The sequence below is a fragment of the Nerophis ophidion genome, linkage group LG12 (assembly GCF_033978795.1).
Source record: "Nerophis ophidion isolate RoL-2023_Sa linkage group LG12, RoL_Noph_v1.0, whole genome shotgun sequence".
Lineage (NCBI taxonomy): Eukaryota > Metazoa > Chordata > Actinopteri > Syngnathiformes > Syngnathidae > Nerophis > Nerophis ophidion.
In genome coordinates this window covers 5,161,965-5,176,256 of record NC_084622.1, presented here as the reverse complement: position 1 = coordinate 5,176,256, position 14,292 = coordinate 5,161,965, and the positions used below count along the sequence as shown (strand labels likewise).

General features: G+C 41.4%; 1 protein-coding gene across 2 annotated transcripts in view; it reads left to right on the top strand.

Annotated features, from left to right (window-relative positions):
* The window catches only part of LOC133562905 (uncharacterized), a 205,273-nt gene that overhangs the window by 80,936 nt on the left and 110,045 nt on the right, over positions 1-14,292 (top strand). Inside the window, exons 4-6 of one of the 2 annotated variants that reach the window (XR_009808941.1) lie at positions 6,138-6,217; positions 6,543-6,574; positions 8,682-14,058. The exons of the other annotated variant lie outside the window; for it this stretch is intronic. The gene's annotated coding sequence lies outside the window, so the exon portion shown is untranslated. The remainder of the gene's footprint in view (positions 1-6,137; positions 6,218-6,542; positions 6,575-8,681; positions 14,059-14,292) is intronic. 2 annotated transcript variants of the gene reach the window in all.

Sequence of the window (14,292 nt, the reverse complement as noted above, 5' to 3'; positions counted from 1 at the left end):
ACAAACTAGCCAACAAATTGCACCTGGTGGCATGGGTTCAGAAAACAAGGACATAAGGGAGTTTGAGCCATTTGTGTCAGTCAACTAAAAAGGGGACGTGTGGGGAAAGGGACGTCCAGCGGGACAAGCTACACAGTCACCCATATTTTGGCTCTTGGCCATGCTAGTCATCCACCTGAGCCACAGGTTGCCTGCACCCGCTCCTAGGGTCAAAGCTACCAGGTCTTCAGTGGTGATGTCATTAGTATACACAGATGTGAGAGCCTTTGAAACGTCACCGAGGTGGCGTGGCACTACAGGCGCTACAGAGGCGGCAGAGATAGTTAACGCCCTTTCAAGGATGTATTCTGCTTCCAACACCAATAGCTCAGGTTTGAGTCATAACAAAGATAGAGTTTACTACCACGGCAATTGGTGTTATGTCCCTCGCAATCAACCACACTGCACAGTTCAAAAAAGTAAGTCTCGCTGTCCCCCTTGAACCAGTCTACCGGTATTTCAAGTCCGCCATATGTTCTAAGACACTTGTCAGTCACTGTCGTCGGGAAGGAAGGACTGAGGCACAAGGACAGTAGAACAAGCCCAAGTAACAGTCCGTCTGTTATGGTTTACTAAGGACGTGACGGCAAACGGACACCAGGTGGCAGTAGTTTATAGAGATTTAATATATATATATATAAATGTTAAATCACATATCTATAATAATCAAACAATAGAAAACGAACTAAGGGAATGGAATGTGAACTATAGATTCAAAAGTGTATGTGGTGTGAGGCTATGTGTGTAGGTTAACTGGAGTGTCTTACCAAAGTGTTGGAGGTGCGTGTTGAGAGAAGCGATGCAGTCCAATAAGGGCAAGACAGGCAGGGTAGTCCGTGCAAGGAAGCGAGGAGTCGAGGGACGTAGGAAGCAATCCGAGGACGAAGGAGATCCGGGGAAGAGTGAGATGCACAGCTCACTTTGCAGGTGACGGAGAGTTCTGCGGGGACACGGGAAAAGACACTGAGAACCACGGAGAGACTGAACACAAGGAAAACAGGATTTGCATAATGCAGGATGATCGCTTACTGTACTTTAACAGAGAACTAAGTTCCTGCAAGGATCCCTAGGTCCACTGGTCTCTTAAGCAGCTCCTCGTCATCAGTCACAGGTGTGTAATGCGGCCGGCTGTGGCAAAGAGTGGGCGCGGTCCGCTTGATGAGTGCAGGGGCGTGTCTGGAATGCGCTGTCAGCGGGTCCTCAGGTTGGACTCGTAGCGGAGGGAGACGCAGAATGCGCATGTCCCACAACACTGTCAGGGAATACTACTGGGTGTAACATCCTGCCTTTCGTCTATCAAAATCAGAGTAATTTAGGTAACAAAACGGGGATCAACATCAAACTTTTCCCTTATTGTAACGACACCAATAGTTATGCTGAAAACAAGTAAGAAAAGTTGGATAACATCGAGTACATAGGTTGGTCTCAAGTAAGGGTATATGATACAGCAGTTGAGCAGGTCTGGTAGATCTACACGACGGTAGACGGCATCTCAACGGGGGGAGATCTCTCTCGACGTCGTCTTCTGGGCTGTGAGACTATGTGTGTGTAAGTTACTGTAAAACTATGAGTGTGTAAATTCTGATAGGGAGTTGAGTGGGGCAGGTGATGTGGCGATGTCGGCAGTGGCATCTGCTGGAGATCAGCCAGTCGAAGGGCGTGAGAAGTCTGTTCCACGACCTTGGAGGGACCGGTCCACCTGGGCTCCGTCCACTTGCGCTTGATGACCTTGACCCTGACACTCTCAGCGGGCGAAAGGGAATTTGGAGTGGCGGGCTGTCATCCTCGAATCTGCACAGAAGAACTGGCACGTAATTCTGCATTTTGTAAACATACCATTTTGGTCTCACGCTGATTCCTCCTTCCAGGGGAGCTGCTGGTCCTGGGAAGGGCTGATCTGTATGCAGTTCATAGGGTGAAAAATTTAAAAGCCGTAAAAACAGTTTTATTCAGAGACATTGGAATGATCAATAACGCTAATGGCCATGTCAATCAAATTCAATTTGGTCAGTGCACAGATTTTAGCCAACTTGTTTTGATTCTTGTTCATTCTCTTGACCTTACCTTTGGGACTGAGGATGGTACACCGAACCGAACCTGTGCTCTAGTCCGCGAGCCTTTTTGACCAAGGCTAAGTGAACATCTTTTTTAAAATGGGTGCCGTTATCTGACCCAATCTCCTTGGGGAAACAATGTCGGGCTATTAGGTCACCAACAAGCCATTTAATTACTGATTTTGCATCCTCTTCTGAGGTTGAGGCTGCCTCCCGCCAACCACTGCAACTGTCAACGCAAGTCAGCAAGTACCCTTTCCCTTGTACCCGATTGATCATATCAATGAAATCACAAACTATACACGATCCACCCTCACCTACTCCATATTCCAAATTAATCCACTAAACCACTATCGATGTGCAAACACTGAAATTTGGGGGTCTCCTAGGAAAATCGGGAGGGTTGGCAAGTATGTCTTAAATGGTGGCATTTTTTGTGTGTGGACAAGGATAAGGTTAGGTGTGACATAGCCTGGATTACCTTAGTGTAGAAGGGGCCTAAAAGTAGCTAAGCAACAGGAAAAGCTACTTGTTTAAAAAGTAGCTAAGCTACTGCGAAGCTACTGGAAAATGTAGTGTAGTTAATTACTGCCCATCATTGTCAACAAGCAGGAACATTTAGTAAAAACTGAGAATGAATACAGTGGAAAATATGAAGTGGAAAGTGAATATAATAAGTCCAGTACTGTTCTCATTCATAATAAATGAAGTGTTTAATGTAAAGTGCATGGATTAGTGGGGCATGGAAGTTATTTCTGTACATGATGGAGTGATGTGAAAGAGAGGTAAAAATACAGAAAGGAAGATTCAGGGTTTAAAATGTTCAGTTGGTAAAACTAAAGTCATGAATTTTACAAAAGGGAAGGTTCAAAAAGAGCTTCGAATGTAACTTTATGGCTAAGATATAAAAGACGCACACATTTTTAAATATTAAGGAGTATGATTTACTGAACGTATAAACTGGCCAATCCATGTCCGTAAAATTGTGGAGAAAAGTACAAATGTGTTGAGTATTATGAGGGGAGAAGATCGAGAGGCTCATAGACTGGCACTGAAAGAATTTGATCTGTAATTGATTATGGCTGCATCATTTATCAGTTTGCACCAAAAAAAATGACTTGGGAAAATAGACAGGATCCAGTCACACGCATTAAGGTTTGTGTTGTGGAGCTAAGATTCAACCCCAGCGGCAGCATCACAAGTGAAAACGACGGAAAAACCTTTTCAAAATTGAAATAACCCGACCGTTTATTGGGGACACTTAAAAGGGTCCAGGCAAGGACATCTATCTCGTCAAGTACTAATACATTTCCAAGAAAAAGAGTTTCCGATGGAGGTTAATGGGAAAACAATCAGATTGATAAGATCATTGTTCGCCCCACAGTTCAAATTCCTGGCATACCGCAGTGGATCCCTGATGTGGATATGCAAATATTAAAGGATAGGAGTGAGATTATATACATTATATATACATTTGTCCATGGTTCTCCCCCGGAAAAGGGTGGAGTGCCATCTCCGGGTTGGGGAGGAGACCCTGCCCCAAGTGGAGGAGTTCAAGTACCTCGGAGTCTTGTTCACGAGTGAGGGAAGAGTGGATCGTAAGATCGACAGGCGAATCGGTGCGGCGTCTTCAGTAATGCGGACGCTGTATCGATCCGTTGTGGTGAAGAAGGAGCTGAGCCGGAAGGCAAAGCTCTCAATTTACCGGTCGATCTACGTTCCCATCCTCACCTATGGTCATGAGCTTTCGGTTATGACTGAAAGGACAAGATCACGGGTACAAGCGGCCGAAATTAGTTATCTCTGCCGGGTGGCGGGGCTCTCCCTTAGAGATAGGGTGAGAAGCTCTGCCATCCGGGAGGAACTCAAAGTAATATCGAGAGGAGCCAGATGAGGTGGTTCGGGCATCTGGTCAGGATGCCATCCGAACACCTCCCTAGGGAGGTGTTTCGGGCACGTCCGACCGGTAGGAGGCCACGGGGAAGATCCAGGTCACGTTGGGAAGACTATGTCTCCCGGCTGGCCTGGGAACGCCTCGGAATTCCCCGGGAAGAGCTGGACAAAGTGGCTGGGGATAGGAGAGTCTGGGCTTCCCTGCTTAGGCTGCTGCCCCAGCTGAAGAAGATGGTTGGATGGATATATACATTTGCTAAGTAGTTTACCTTTGCTCCTTTATACATTTGATCCGTTATTACAGACGTTTTTTGAGACTGTACTTGTGTTAGAGCAGGGGTGCCCATTACGTCGACCGCAAGCTACCGGTCAATGGCGGAGGATGTGTCAGTCGATAGCCAGCCAGGCATGAAAAAAATAGTCCTAAAAATTTGCCAACATCAATCTTCTCCAAGAAGTCATTTTCGTCACTTGATTGACATTCACAGCACCCGAGGGTCTTGTGAGATGACGCTGGCCGCTGCCAGATCATTATTAAGAAAAATTGACTGAGAGGAGGCCGAGAAACACTTCTTAATGGACTCTCGCGCTGTACCTGCCGTCAAAACTCTAAAGACCGGCTGCACAATTCCTACCTTCACAATAAAAGCGCTGCTTCATCCTGCCTTCGCTAAAAAAATAAGAGTCTCATAAAGCTGGCAAGCTACGGAGTTTGCTGCCAATGTATTTATTGTAAAGTGTATAAAAAGGAGTATGGGAGCTTGACACATAATATGCCAAAAACCAACCCCTTTCATGTGGTTTTGTACAGAAAGGAGGACTTTTTTTTTCCTCCAATTGAAAATGTGGACGTTATCAGCACTACTGTCTGATTCTAATCATTGAAAGTCATCAGAATCAGGTAATACACCAACTTATAGTCTTGTCTTCATGAAAGTTGCTTGTTGTATCATTAAACACCTTTTAACTTGTTAACAAAAACGTCAATTTCATAAGTAAAAAAATATAAATGATATATATGAAAGAGGTGAAACCCCTCGTCTAGGTTGATTGAAAAGTAGCTCACCTGCAGAAAAGGTGTGGGCACCCCTGTGTTAGAGAGTAGCTGAAAACCAGCTCCCCCCACTTGAATGACTAGGGATTCATTTAACAGTTTAATAAAAAAATATTTGTACTTATTTAATTATCTTTTTTTTTCCCATCTGAAAATCCTGCCATCCTGTCCCTGTTTTGTGCTCAAGATTGTAGCCCGGAAGAGTTAGGGCTGCATCGGATTCTGGGTATTTGTTCTGTCGTGTTTATGTTGTGTTACGGTTCAGATGTTCTCCCAAAATGTGTTTGTAAATCTTGTTTGGTGTGGGTTCACAGTGTGGCACATATTTGTAACAGTGATAGTTTTTTACACGGCCACCCTCAGTGTGACTTGTATGGCTGTTGATGAAGTATGTCTTGCAGTCACCTCTGTGAGCCTGCAGTAGCCCCGTACAATATGTGACTGTGCCGGCACACTGTTTATATGGTGGGAAAGCGGACGAGACATCAGGTTGTATGGGATGCTAAAAGCGGTGCCATTTAGGCACGCCCTTTACAATGTTGTTAACAATATTGTCTGGGTGAAATTCGGGAGTATGATTGCCCCGGGAGGGGCACTGATATTCGGGTGTTTCCCTAAAAGATCACATGAGTTGGAAAGTATGTAGCTAGGGCGGGAAAACCATTCAAAGAAGGTGAATTCAATAAAAAGTGCATGTTAGATTTTTGTAAGAAATCTTTTCTTGCGGCCCAGCCTCACCCAGTTTCTGCATCCAATGGCCCCCAGGTAAATTGAGTTTTAGACCACTGTTATAAATGAATGATACACAGATTCCAACCAAACTACTGTATAACCTGTATTCTTGCTGTGGGATAAATAAATACTGTGTGTCCAGCACCATCCCCTCAGTCTAGCTCTGAGTACGAACTGATAGATTTGGCTAAGATGGGTGTGAAACGTTTTTCTGAATGTCCTGAGAATACAAATGAATTGATGGGTATATCAGACAAACAATAAATCAATATATCAAACAGTATATCAGACAATAAATCAAAAAAAGATGAGTATATCAGACAAACAACTCATGATGATTTCCCGGATGTATACTGTCCATTTAGGAACTATGGTGGAGTGTACGTGGGTCTCCCTACAGACCTGAACGCCGTGGCTGCCAGTCAGTCCAAGACTGTCAGAAAAGGTAAATTTCCATAAACCCTTCTGCTCATAAAAAATGGACAACAAAAAAGAAGTGGTTGCCAAACAAGAGAGGCCATTAAACCCCATTTGGCTGGAAGCATGTCTGCCGATGTAGTCCGAATCCTTTACAATAATGTGTAAAGGGTTTTTTACAGCTGCAGTGCAATTCACACATCTGCTTTGCTAACCTACTCTCGTTCTAATGTATTGTTTGATTTAATTAAGCAGCAAAGCAAGGCAAGACGTGGTTAATGACAATCATCTGCTGGTTGGGTTCTGTACCCTGCCGTGATGACATTCAATGATAATTTCTTCTTCTCTTGCAGACTAGCAGGCATTGACGTGGACATCCTCACAGGTACGAAGCAGGACCACTCAACCAATCACTCCAGAAATGACTTCCTGTGTAAAACAAAAGCCTCTGATAGATTTGACCTTAACCATCTTGTGTCAAAATATATTTGTTTCAGGAACACATGGTGGGATGATGACAATGATATGACACTGACAATACAAATGGAAAGATTGCTGTAAAAACTTGCTGTTAGAACGCTGAAAGAGAGCAGAATCAATTTAAACTAGCTTAGTCTGCCTTGTGTTAGCGACTTTTCAATATCAGTAGGGTTCTTGTACCGATGTATTGAAAAGGAACTGCTATTGAAAGAAAACTTCAAAAAGTAAATTTTTGTTTAGCTTTTCAAAGTAATTCCTGACACTGTGCAAAACATTAGTCCAAAATGAGTTATCATGCTATGTGTGTCACTTGAAACCGTTAGGGATCTCGCTCGGACGAATTAGTATAATTTCATTGAACTGGTGTGAAAGATTAGTTAGATAATCGTTAAACTAAAATAATCGTTAGATGGGGGGATTGCGACTGTTTTGGGCTGGTAGTCGTCGATCCACAGCGATCGTTCTGTCACACAATACCTCAATGCTAACGAGGGGAAATTACACTTCAACGACCGTCACTGGATTTGACGGTAGAATTGCTCGTTTGCTTCAAAACAGTTTTTCTCACTACGATAGGGCGAAATCCTCCTTGCCCAGGGATACCTTCCTGGTCTTGGAGTATAAATATTTGGGGTTTTGGCACTCACCACTGGACTTGATGTGACCATTCTAAGCCTAAACCCAGATGTGACCAATCTCAGACCAATCTCAGTCTAAGACCAGATGTGACCTATCTAAGACTAGATATGACCAATCTAAGTCTAAGACTAGATGTGACCAATCAAAGTCTAAGACTAGATGTGACCAATCTCCGTCTAAGACTAAATGTAACCAATCTAAGACGAGATGTGACTAATCAAAGTCTAATAATAAAACTGACCAATCTAAGTCTAAGACTAGATGTTACCGATCTAAGTCTAAGACTAGATGTGACCAATATAGATCTAAGACTAGATGTGACAGATCTAAGACAAGATGTGACCAATCAAGGTTTAAGACTAGATCTGACCAATCTAAGACTAGATGGAACCAATCTAAGTTTATGACTAGATGTGACCAATCAAAGTCTAAGACTAAATGTGACCATTCAAAGTCTAAGACTAGATCTGATCAATCTAAGTCTAAGGGTAGATGTAACCAATCTAAGTCTATGACTAGATGGGACGAATCTTAGTCTAAGACTAGATATGACCAATATCAGTCTAAGACTAGATGTGATCAATCTAAGACTAGATATGACCAATCTAAGATTAGATGTGACCAATTAAAGGTTTAAACTAAATCTGACCAATCAAAGTTTAAGACCTAGATCTGACCAATCTAAGTCTAAGACTAGATCTGACCAATCTAAGTCAAGACTAGATGTGACTAAACTAAGTCTAAGACTAGATCTGACCAATCAAAGTTTAAGATTAGATCTGACTACTCAGATGAGAGGCAAAACGTCTTCCAAGACAAGCCAAACAATCCAGTTGCGATCAATTGATCGCCCTGAGAAATTAAACACGAAGAAAGAACTTTGACCTCCTGAAAATCCGATCTCTGCTACCTCTGGTATGTTGTGTCAGACATCAATAGAAAATCAGCATTGTTCTGTCTGGGACACATGTTTTTTATGAAACAAACGATGAGTCATAAACTAGCAAAAAACACTGAAAAAGAACAATTCCTGACTTGACCTTTGATCTCAGCTACCTTTGGCATTTAATAGGTTTGTTCCTTGGTCTGCAGGAGTGAAATTAAGTCTTTTGATCTCTGTTGCTGCTGACATTTTAGGTCTGACATCGTTCCATGGCCTACAACGCAGACAAGACATTGTGATTAGTGATCAGAAAAGCTTCAAGTTCGCATTCCACTGGTTAAAATAGTACACTCTCCAGTGTTGGAGCATTATTGTTGTCAAACGGCAGAGTCAATACTTTGCACCAATGGCAATCACTCCAAGTCAAGAGTTGTGGACTGGAGACGGTTTTAGTTTGAAAGTTTGAATTTGTAACGCTCTGTCTTGACAGGATGCCGTCTTATGGACGACACCTTGACGTCCTCGCTGAGTCCACTCTCAGTCTTCGCTTTTGTCAAGATGTGGACGTCTTTCCAGGTCTCCGAAGAATCCTGGACTCATGGGAGACGTAGAGATTCTGAGTGGATCCATTAGATACCTTTGACCTTGCATAACAACAAAATATGGCTGCAGCGGGCAGCGTTGTGTTGTGACGACCAATTCGGCTCATCAGTCGCTGTGCTGAAATGTCTTTTTCGAGGGATGCGTCGACTTTTTTTTTTACTGTAAGTCGGACCGCATCAGTGACACGCTATGTGGCGATGCAGAGAGACAGACTGTCAAAAATGCACCTGTACATTAGGAACACATGCACAACAATATTTGATCAAGTTAGGCATCACTTGTTGTATTTTTCATCATAATTTTTCATCATAATTAGGGACCGCAATTTTCTTATTGTTACTTATTAAATCCACAATTCAGTAAATAACAAAACATATTTAACATATTTAATTTTTTAAATCATATTCCTCGATGACTGGCTGGAAAAAAAAAGTCACATTTTAATGCTACGCGTCTGTTTCCTTTGCCCTCCATGAACAAATAAAACAATAGACCCCCTAATTAGCAAAGAAAACCACAAAAGAGAAAAGATAATTTTACTAAAGCACAGAATGATTCTACAGAAATGTCCCAGAAAGATTGAAAAATGTTTCACATTTGAGTGTATGTCACACCGAGGCCTTCAGTGATGTCCTATTTGGTCAGAATTAAATAAAAACCTCTCATAAAACCTTATTGGAGGAATACATTACAGAAATGCACTATTGGGCTTCGAATCATCTCAATAATGTACAAAACGGGCTATCATATCAATAAAAAAAACATATCTATGCGGTACTGTCAACATTAAAATAATTGGAAAAAATATATATATACATATATTTAAACTAACAATTTGCAGCACCAATTGGAAACCGTAAGCCAGTGGTTGAGTCAATTTGATGTGGTAAGTGGTATCAAACCGTTAATCCGGCTGGGACAGGTTAGCAAGCTCGGGGGTTGGCAGACAAAGTCTCATGAGATCCAGCTGCTTTTGAAATGTCCTTCTTGAAAATGGCCTTGCAAATATACAATATATCTGCAACTTGAACACAATTTTGCTCACCTTCGTTGTGGGTTAAAAAAGCAAGTGTCACACCGCGGTGAGGGAAGTCTTGTCTTGGTTTTTCTGTCTTGTGAGTTACGTGTTTTATTTTGAATTGATTAACGTGGACCCCGACTTAAACAAGTTGAAAAACTTATTCGGGTGTTACCATTTAGTGGTCAATTGTACGGAATATGTACTGTACTGTGCAATCTACTAATAAAAGTATCAATCAATCAATCAATTGAAAAGCTACCCTCTTGTTTCAGATCACGGGCCCTTCCTCATGTGTCACCAGTCTAACGTCATCCCTGATCCCTGATTGTTTCCACCTGTTTCCCATCATACCTATATCCTATTTAAGCTCATGCCTCCTCTTGTCCTGTGCCAGATTGTCTCGTCTATTGTGCCTTTCTAGCGTCCACGTCCATGTCCATGAAAACCTCTTTGTCTTGCTCCTATTTCCCTAGTTCCCCTTTTTGGATCAAGCTGTCTTTTGCTGTAATTTTGAGTTTACTTTTTTCCTCCTTCGAGCGTCCTTTGTTATCCTTCGTCTACCTAATTGGTGAGTTTTTGTTTTTCCAAATTTCGTATTGTTTGCTTCATTGATTGAGTTATTTTTTGTTTATTCCTAGTTAGTGTTATACATAGATCGTTTGTGTTTTTTTCCTCCTTTTGGAGTGCTTTTGGTTAATTCTTATAGAGATTCTATTTTTGTTAGTTATTCTTAGATTAGTATTCCTCCTTATTTTTTGGAGTGATTTTGATTACCTGTTTATTCTCGGAATTATTTTCCGCATATGGTATTGATTTTACGAATTACTTTTTGTACCGGAGGTAAAAAAGTTATTTCAAAATAAAAGCTTTATTTTTTTTAACTTCCTCTCTACATCTGGGTCCTCTCCTTACTCCGAGTCGTAACAGCGAGTAGATATCAGATTTCTCTGCTAGCCTGGTATGGCTCCGGTGCGGCACTTCCTGCTTTTGCAACTCATAACCTGTGATTGGATACTCACTTGTGTGAGTAACAACTACCATATTTTCCGGTCTAAAGGGCGCACTTGAAAAAATTTTCTTTCTCAAAACTCGATGCTACCATGAATTGATTAACGTGGACCCTGACTTAAACAAGTCAAAAAACGTATTTGGGGGTTACTATTTAGTGGTCAATTGTACAGAATATGTACTGTACTGTGCAATCTACTAATAAAAGTTTGAATCAATCAATCAAATCGACACTGCGCCTTATAGCCCGGTGCGCCTAATGTAAGGAATACGTTTGGTTGAGCTTACCCACCTCGAAGCAATTTTATGTGGTACATGGTGTAGTGATAAGTGTGATGAGTAGATGGTAGTCAAACATAAAAGATAAGTGCAGGCTGCAGCGTTTAATGTGCTTTAGCATACAAGTATTATTATGGTGTGTGTATAAGGCAAAACATATCTGGCATTTTGTTTTTCAATATTATGCAAAAGCAACCATTCTTACCTCCTGGTACCTGCTGATCTGCATTTGGGATCAGCATAAATCCTGAAAAATTGCGCGTCCCCGCCTTTGTAGTCCGTGGAGACAATATTGTCGATAAGCTTTTTCTTTTTCTCTATCTTCTTGTTATGCGGCATTCATCCTCGGCTGTTGCCATTTCTAATGTAAAGTAGTGTAAGGTTCTTACTTGTATCTGTCAGTAAACCCACCATGAAAGCACTAAATTATACCGGTGTAGTAAGTTTAGATTATTCATTCAAGGAACTTTAGAGTTCCGGTCAGACGTTTTTTCAAGAGACACATTTCTGGTGTTGTTGTTTCTGGAGGAAAAAATGGAAAATAGACCATTCATCGGCAGTGCGCCTTATAATCCGGTGCGCCTTATGTCTGGAAAATACGGTAAGTATCCAATCACAGGAGGCGTGAAAATCAAGTTCATCATTTCAATGCAAAGCAACCGAGAATGGCTACTGTCAACAACTCAAACGCTGATTTGCTATTGCAACTGTCTATCAACTGTATGTGCACAGATCACCGCGTTGTTGATTCAGAAGGCCTCGGCAGATTTCAACCAGCACTGGCAACAATCCAGCTAAATTCTTATCAAATAAAACCTCTAACGTAAAAAGAGCAAAACTAGAGCCTAATATGACTGAAGAGATCATGATGAATACGTGTGTACATTTAGGTAAAAATAAATCAAATGAACTTATCAATTTATGATCATAATTTATGTCAGGCCAGCAGGAAAGGCAAATGTTATTTTCTTTGTTGTTTGTCACTTTTATGGCGTGTAATATGGCAATGACGTTTAACATACTGTAAGGCAGATGCTGAGAAAATAACCGGTGAACTTTGGGGAGCCTATCTTTAAATAATTACAGTTTTAGGTATGTGGGTATTGTTTCGAGTGCTGTTTATTTGGAAACCTGAAAAAAATTGTTTGATACAAAACTATTAACAAATATGGCACATTTTCCAGTTTTGTTGTTTTGAATCACAATGGAATTATTCTGGTGCTCCAAAATGCTACTGTTAGCATTTTTCCTTTTTCCCCCATTTACTACAAAGTAGCATGCTAGCAATGCTACCGAGCAGACCTAAAATGGCAAGCCTCAATTTTTTTTTTTTTGCAAGAAGTTTATTTTGCCTTTTTCGCAGACTGAGTCACAATAAAATTGGTGTACCTGTTCTGTAATAAAAAAAAAAGGTCTTATATTCCATCGTCTCACATCATCCTGTGCAATCCAGGAAGTGGTATGCTCACAAAGTAACGGACAAACAATTAAATATCTAATGCTTCTTGTTAGAGATGTCCAATAATATCGGACTGCCGATATTATCGGCCGATAAATGCTTTAAAATTATTGGTATCGCTTTCAAAATTATCGGTATTGCTTTCAAAAAGTAAAATTCATGACTTAAACACAGACGAAGAGAGAAGTATAGAGCGCCAATAAACCTTAAAGGCACTGCCTTTGCGTGCCGGCCCAATCACATAATATCTACGGCTTTTCACACACACAAGTGAATGCAAGGGATACTTGGTCAACAGCCGTACAGGTCACACTGAGGGTGGCCGTATAAGCAACTTTAACACTGTTAAAAAAATGCGCCACACTGTGAACCCAGACCAAACAAGAATGACAGACACATTTCGGGAGGAAATCTGCACCGTAAAACAACATAAACACAACATAACAAATACCCAGAACCCCTTGCATCACTAACTCTTCCGGGACGCTACAATATACACCCCCGCTACACGCTACCCCCACAGCCCTGCCCCACCCCTGCCCCTCCCCAACCCTGCCCAACTCAACTTCCTCATGCTCTCTCAGGAAGAGGATGTCCCAATTCTAAGCTGCTGATTTAAGGCATGATAAAAAATTAATGCACTTTGTGACTTCAATAATAAATATGGCAGTGCCATGTTGGCATTTTTTTCATAACTTGAGTTGATTTATTTTGGAAAACCTTGTTGCATTGTTTAAATGCATCCGGCGGGGTATCACAACAAAATTAGGCATAATAATGTGTTTAATTCCAAGACTGTATATATTGTGGTTGATATCAGTATCGGTAATTAAGAGTTGGACCATATCGGAATATCGGATATGGGCAAAAAAGCCATTATCGGACATCTCTACTTCTTGTCCACACGAATTGTAACAGAAACATGCACTACGTCTTTAGTTTGTCTAATTAAGTTAATTACAAGAGGGTTGTTACATCACCCCTGAACAAAAAAAATGGTACGGACCTGTTGTCCACACAACAGGAAGTGGCCTGGTGTGCTAACTAAACTTAAAAAAAACCTAAGAAATATGTTTAAAAAAAATTCAAATTTAATTTGAGTAACAAAGGGAACCTCAAACTTTAAAGCACCTAAATGCAAAAGGAAGAGTCCTGTCCATCCATTCATACAATGGCATGTTCTCTATGAACCCGGAATTAGCGCGTTAATAGTGTGTTTCATTTGTACTGGGAAGACGGAATTTCCAAGTTCCTAAATGGAATTTCAGCTGTAACGTGCCTCGAGTCGGATTTAACTCTGGATGTCGGCTTCTGTAACATCCATTGTTAGCGCTTCTGATTAGTTTTTGTCGCCGTAAATCAGCCATATACGATGTGTTGTTGCACGTTAATATATGGTAACGTCACTGTCGTGTAAACTACATTTATTTCTTGTGGTATATACGCTGCACGTCGCTAGAAATAGCGTCTGTAATTCCTTTGCATCTGTGTTTGAAGGTTCAATCAATCATCAATCAATGTTTATTTATATAGCCCCAAATCACAAATGTCTCAAAGGACTGCACAAATCATTACGACTACAACATCCTCGGAAGAACCCACAAAAGGGCAAGGAAAACTCACACCCAGTGGGCAGGGAGAATTCACATTCAGTGGGACGCCAGTGACAATGCTGACTATGAGAAACCTTGGAGAGGACCTCAGATGTGGGCAACCCCCCCCCTCTAGGGG